Genomic DNA, 7,500 nt, shown 5'->3' with positions numbered 1-7,500 from the left:
AACCGCTCCATTCTCTCCTCCTGTGTTTTGCTATTGGGCTCCGCAAGAACCCCATCCTCACAGTCATAATAGAACATTCTAGAACATTTGTGATGTCACAGTATGTTGTCATAATCAAACATTCTAGAACATTTGTGATGTCACAGTATGTTGTCATAATCAAACATTCTAGAACATTTGTGATGTCACAGTATGTTGTCATAATCAAACATTCTAGAACATTTGTGATGTCACAGTATGATGTCATAATCAAACATTCTAGAACATTTGTGATGTCACAGTATGATATCATAATCAAACATTCTAGAACATTTGTGATGTCACAGTATGATGTCATAATCAAACATTCTAGAACATTTGTGATGTCACAGTATGATGTCATAATAGAACATTCTAGAACATTTGTGATGTCACAGTATGATGTCATAATCAAACATTCTAGAACATTTGTGATGTCACAGTATGATGTCATAATAGAACATTCTAACATTTGTGATGTCACAGTATGATGTCATAATCAAACATTCTAGAACATTTGTGATGTCACAGTATGATGTCATAATAGAACATTCTAGAACATTTGTGTACAGTATATATTCAACAATTCTCGCAGTAATACGCCACGATGCGTCTACACTGCCGGAAATTCTAAAGAAGAAGAAGAAGATCTCATATCTCAGAAGACCAAGTGAAGATCTCACTTGTTGGTTCCGGCTACTTGTCTGTACGCTTGAATATATTCTGTAGATACAATTTAAAATCCCCACATGGAAAAGGAAACAATGTCCACTACAATCCTTAATGAGCTGCATCTGGAGGGAAGGCTCTGTGATGTGGTTATTAAAGTCAACAGCACTGAGTTGAATGCCCACAAGGCCCTCCTGTGTGACTGCAGTGACTATTTCAGGTAAGTTTAGCTGGTTCAGGTTAGCTTGGTTCTGGTTAGCTTGGTTAGTAAACAGATACCATACTGTACTTTTACTGTAAACAGATACCATACTGTACTTTTACTGTAAACAGGTAAACATATACTATACTGTACTTCTACTGTAAAAAATACTATACTGTACTTCTACTGTAAACAGATACTATACTGTACTTCTACTGTAAACAGATATTAGACTGTACTTCTACTGTAAAAATATACTATACTGTACTTCTACTGTAAACAGATACTACTGTGTACTTCTACTGTAAACCGATACTATACTGCACTTCTACTGTAAACATATACTATATTGTACTTCTAATGTAAAAATATACTATACTGTACTTCTACTGTAAAAAGATACTATACTGTACTTCTACTGTAAACATATACTGTACTTCTACTGTAAAAAGATACTATGCTGTACTTCTACTGTAAACAGATACTACACTGTACTTCTACTGAAAAACAGATACTATACTGTACTTCTACTGTAAACAGATACTATACTGTACCTCTACTGTAAAAATATACTATACTTCTACTGTGCTAAGACCCTATACTTCTACAGTGAAAATATATTACTACTAGGGCTGTCCCCGACTAAGGATTTGGATAGTCGACTATGATTGGCCAAAATGTGCCGTTAGTCGACTATTAGTCGACTAAAAAAAAGAAAAGAAAAAAAGTATATTATATATATATATATTTTTTATCATTCCATTTGGGCTGTGGGGGGTGCTTAATGTCTGAAGGAGTCGACTGAAGGCTTCTTGTTCTCTGCAAAAGCATGCATTTGGTCCACTGATGGATACATCTTGATATTTGTCTAGTCTAGTGTGTTCATTAGATGGGTGAAATCCTCTTCCAGTGCCTCTGTGCCTGTTTTCTTAGGCAGTTGGCCTCTGGTATGCGTGCCATTAGCGTTAGCCACGCTTCTAAGAGGTTGGCAGTCGACTACGGCTCCTTTCGACCGATTAGTCGACTATTCGACTAATAGGGGTCAGCCCTAATTACTACACAGGACAGAATGTTGCTTACTGTTTACTCATCAGATATCTCTATACTCTGCGTCCCACAGAGCCCTCTTCACTCGCTGGAGCGACTCAGAGAAAGCCGTCTACAGTATCCCTGGGGTGTCCCCGGGTATGATGCAGCTCATCATAGAGTACTCCTACACACGCTTTGTGCTGGTGACAGCAGAGAACGTGAAAGAGCTTCTGGTGGCTGCAGACCAGCTTCGCGTCACTGGCATAGTAGGAGCGTGCTCTGACTTCCTAGAAGGCCAGCTGTCTCTGGAAAACTGTGTCGGCATCTGGAGGTTCACGGACATCTACTGCTGCCCTGACCTGAGGCGCAAGGCCCATCTCTTCATCGTGTGCCACTTTGGGGAGATGTTGCACGTCTCACAGGAGTTTGTGGAGCTGTCCCCGCAGCAACTGGTGGACATCATCGAGAGGGATGACCTGAACGTGAAGAGCGAGGAGGCGGTGTTCGAGGCCGTCCTCCGTTGGATCGACCACTCCCGTGAGGAGCGTAAAACACACATCCCTTTGCTGCTGCCCAAGGTAACTAATTGTATTACGGATACACAAACATGGTTGCTAGTGCCTGAGCCACATTATTATTTTTAATAAAATTTTTATTATTTTACTTTTTCTTGTTTGTCTGTCTCTTGTCAAGTTCATTATGATTCATGTTACTGTTATTATTGTTGTCGTCACTGTTGTCATTATTATTATTATTATTATTATTATTATTATTATTATTATTATTATTATTATTATTATTATTATTATTATTATTATTATTATTATTATTATTGTACTGTTATGTTCTGTGTTATGTATGAAAATAAAATAAAAACATTTATAAAAAATAATAATAATAATTATATTACTGTGCATTACATTAAAACAACACTAGTGTGAGGTTTTGCCCGCTGCTCACTACCTTTTCTCTGTCTTCTTTAAGCCTACTGTTAGGAATTCCCTATTCTCTGTCTTCTTTAAGCCTACTGTTAGGAATTCCCTACTCACTCTCTCTAGCCCCCACCCTCTCGTTCCTTACCCTTAGTGGCCACACCTGTTTGATATTCTATTATCTCTCGCACCTGTGGTGGCAGGCTAATTAGTCCCCCTGTGGGCTTTAAATACCAGGGCGCTTCCCCTCGTTTTGGCGTGGGGTCGTGTTGTATACTTGCCGAGTCATATTCTCTAAACATCTAGACTCTTTCGGGAGATCCTCTGTCTGCCTATGCTGTTCCATTCTCCGGCGTCGAGATGTTTGCTCCAGCCTTCGCCTGCTGTCGCCGTTGCCTGAGAGTGGGACTGGTCTGCGCTCCCTAGACTTCCACGGGAGGCATCCCAGTCATCCACTTCAGACCCCCCGCGCAGCTGTCGTCCTGACGCACATCCAGACCAGCGCAGACGCTCTCCAGTCCACAGCGCGCAACGCGCATCTTCCAAGGACGCTCGAGCTTGGCACGCTCTCCAGACCAGCGCGCAACGCGCATCTTCCAGACCTTCGAGCTTGGCACGCTCCTCCGTCCCAGCGCACTGACGCGCATCTTCCAGACCTTCGAGCTTGGCACGCTCCTCCGTACCGGCGCACAGACGCGCATCTTCCAGACCTTCGAGCTTGGCACGCTCCTCCGTACCAGCGCTCTGACGCGCATCTTCCAGACCTTCGAGCTTGGCACGCTCTCCAGACCTCAGCGCGCCGACGCGCATCTTCCAGACCTTCGTGCTTGGCACACTCCTCCTGGCAGACGCACCCCGATGCGTCTCTCTGTTCCGACGCCGACAGTGGCTACCCGGTGGACGACATCCTCGCCACCGCCACTGTTCCAGCTCCCTGTTCCGACGCGCACACCAAGGTGTGGCGCGCACTCTGTTCCTCGGCTCCGACAGTGGCTACCCGGTGGACGACATCCTCGCCACCGCCACTGTTCCAGCTCCCTGTTCCGACGCGCACACCAAGGTGTGGCGCGCACTCTGTTCCTCGGCTCCGACAGTGGCTACCCGGTGGACGACATCCTCGCCACCGCCACTGTTCCAGCTCCCTGTTCCGACGCGCACACCAAGGTGTGGCGCGCACTCTGTTCCTCGGCTCCGACAGCGGCTACCCGGTGGACGATGCCCTCGTCACCGCCACTGTTCCAGCACTCTGTTCCTCGGCTCCGACAGCGGCTACCCGGTGGACGATGCCCTCGTCACCGCCACTGTTCCAGCACTCTCTCCCTCGGCTCGGACAGCCAGCCGCCCCGGTGGCGATGCCTTCGTTCCCGTTGCTGTCCCTGTACCATTACGCATGCGCCTGGGTGAGTTTTGATTGTGATGTCACTCACCCAGCGTAGTGCCCTTGCCCCCGTTCCCGCTGTTGTCCCCGTACCTTTACGCATACGCCTGGGTGAGTTTTGATTGTGATGTCACTCACTCAGCGTAGTGCCCTTGCCCCCGTTCCCGCTGCTGCCCCTTTACCTTTACGCATACGCCTGGGTGAGTTTTGATTGTGATGTCACTCACTCAGCGTAATGCCTCTTGCCCCCGTTCCCGCTGCTGTTCCTGTACCTTTACGCATACGCCTGGGTGAGTTTTGATTGTGATGTCACTCTCCCAGCGTATTGCCTCTGTTAGTTAGTTTGGACATTTCATCTCCCAGCGTATTGCCTCTGTTAGTTAGTTTGGACATTTCATCTCCCAGCGTATTGCCTCTGTTAGTTAGTTTGGACATTTCATCTCCCAGCGTATTGCCTCTGTTAGTTAGTTTGGACATTTCATCTCCCAGCGTAATGCCTCTGTTTTTGGTTCTCACTTAGAATAGTATTTTTGGACTTTACATCTCCCCCTGTGTGTTTGTCACACGAAGATATTATTACTTTGTTCACTTTGTTATTTGGACTGTTCTGCACCTGCTCTGTTTTTTCCCTTTTGTGCATTAACTCTCTCCTCTGTCCTGCAGAGCGGCCCAGATGTTTTCCCACCAGTCCCCAGTTCCTCCCTGTACCCCAGCCCGCCTCCGCGGGCCTCAGTCCCCTTCTAGTTCCACCTAGTTCCTGGTCCCAAGTTCTCCCTTTCTAGTTCCACCTAGTTCCTGTTCCCTAGTTCTCCCCTTTCTAGTTCCACCTAGTTCCTGGTCCCAAGTTCTCCCTTTCTAGTTCCACCTAGTTCCTGTTCCCAAGTTCTCCCCTTCTAGTTCCACCTAGTTCCTTGTCCCTAGTTCCCCTAGTCCCCGTTTCTCCTGTTCCCTAGCTCTCCTAGTCCCTAGTCCTCTCTCCCTAGTTCTCCTTGTCCCTGGTTTACCAAGTCTCTAGTTCCTCTGTCCCAAGGCGTTCCCTTAACCTTCCCTTAGGCGTTCCCTTACTTTCCCTTAGTGTTCCCTTTCCCTGCCCGCCTCTTAAAGGCACCTTTCCTTCCCCTCTTATTATATTCCTTTATTTGTGATTCTCCCTTAAAGGGACAGTGCCCTTTTCCCTGTATTTCCCTGTTGTTCAATAAATATCTGTTTCTTGGCAAACCATCATACCTGTCTTGTGTTGTGCGATTGGGGTCGGTTACAAACCATAACAGTACGACCCCACCAAATCGACGACCCCAGCCAGCACAGACGGTGTATGTTGAGTTTGCCTTTTTTTTCTTGTTCCCTCTAGCTCCCCTGTTAGCCCTGTTAGCTCCCCTGTTAGCTTGTTAGTCTCCCCTCTAGCTCCCCTGTTAGCCCCGTTTAGCTTCCCTGTTAGTCCTGTTTAGCTCCCTTGTTGGCCTGTTACTCCCCTGTTTAGCTTGTTAGTCTCCCCGGTTAGCTCCCCTGTTTGCTTCCCGTTTTGCCCTGTTTGATCCCCCTGTAGCTAGCCATGCCCTGGCGGCTAACCCAGTCCCTCAGCAGAGCCCCGGTCTGCTAGCTTGGCCCCGGCTGTTAGCACAGCCTCTATGTTAATGCAGCCTTGCAGCTGGCATAGGCCCTGTAGCTAGCCAGGCCCAAGCAGCTAACCCGGTCCCTCTGCATGGCCTCCACCTTTTTGTGTAGTTTATCCCACTGCTAGGACTGCCCTTTCAGCTAGCAAGGTCAGTTTTTCTCACACAGCTAGGACTGTCCTTCCAGCTAGCTTGTGCTCTCATGCTGGTCCAGCCCTGTCTGCCAGCCTAGCTCCGGCAGCTAGCGCAGCCTCTATGTTGATGTAGCAGTACAGCTAGCATAGGCCCTGTAGCTATCAGTGCCCTGGCAGCTACCCTTTCCCTCTGCTAGCCTGGCTCCGGCAGCTTGCGCAGCCTCTATGTTGATGTAGCAGTACAGCTAGCATAGGCCCTGTAGCTATCAGTGCCCTGGCAGCTAACCTTCCCTCTGCTAGCCCTTTCCCGGTGCTTCCATGGTTAACCCTTTGCTACCCTGCTTGCCCCTCAGTTCTCTAGACCCAGTTCCTCTAGACCAGTTCTCTAGACCAGTTCTCTAAACCAGTTCTCTAGACCAGTTCTCTAGCCCGGTTCTCTAGCCCAGTTCTCTAGACCAGTTCTCTAGACCAGTTCTCTAGACCAGTTCCTCTAGACTAGTTCTCTAGACCCAGTTCCTCTAGACCAGTTCCCCCAGTTACCCCTCGGCGACCCTGTTTCTTTTGCTAGCCCCACTCTTGTGGTGGCTTCCCCTGCTGGCTTGGCCAGTACCTCTTGTTTTGCCCCCTGCCACTCTGTCTGTATTTGTTTTGGGTCGCCGGGTGGCTCCCGTTGGAGGGGGGGATACTGTGAGGTTTTGCCCGCTGCTCACTACCTTTTCTCTGTCTTCTTTAAGCCTACTGTTAGGAATTCCCTATTCTCTGTCTTCTTTAAGCCTACTGTTAGGAATTCCCTACTCACTCTCTCTAGCCCCCACCCTCTCGTTCCTTACCCTTAGTGGCCACACCTGTTTGATATTCTATTATCTCTCGCACCTGTGGTGGCAGGCTAATTAGTCCCCCTGTGGGCTTTAAATACCAGGGCGCTTCCCCTCGTTTTGGCGTGGGGTCGTGTTGTATACTTGCCGAGTCATATTCTCTAAACATCTAGACTCTTTCGGGAGATCCTCTGTCTGCCTATGCTGTTCCATTCTCCGGCGTCGAGATGTTTGCTCCAGCCTTCGCCTGCTGTCGCCGTTGCCTGAGAGTGGGACTGGTCTGCGCTCCCTAGACTTCCACGGGAGGCATCCCAGTCATCCACTTCAGACCCCCCGCGCAGCTGTCGTCCTGACGCACATCCAGACCAGCGCAGACGCTCTCCAGTCCACAGCGCGCAACGCGCATCTTCCAAGGACGCTCGAGCTTGGCACGCTCTCCAGACCAGCGCGCAACGCGCATCTTCCAGACCTTCGAGCTTGGCACGCTCCTCCGTCCCAGCGCACTGACGCGCATCTTCCAGACCTTCGAGCTTGGCACGCTCCTCCGTACCGGCGCACAGACGCGCATCTTCCAGACCTTCGAGCTTGGCACGCTCCTCCGTACCAGCGCTCTGACGCGCATCTTCCAGACCTTCGAGCTTGGCACGCTCTCCAGACCTCAGCGCGCCGACGCGCATCTTCCAGACCTTCGTGCTTGGCACACTCCTCCT

The sequence above is a fragment of the Notolepis coatsorum genome (assembly GCF_963971535.1).
Source record: "Notolepis coatsorum genome assembly, contig: SCAFFOLD_244, whole genome shotgun sequence".
Classification (NCBI taxonomy): Eukaryota; Metazoa; Chordata; class Actinopteri; order Aulopiformes; family Paralepididae; genus Notolepis; species Notolepis coatsorum.
The sequence above is the reverse complement of the archived record's forward strand: the minus strand, read 5'-3'. Positions refer to the sequence as shown.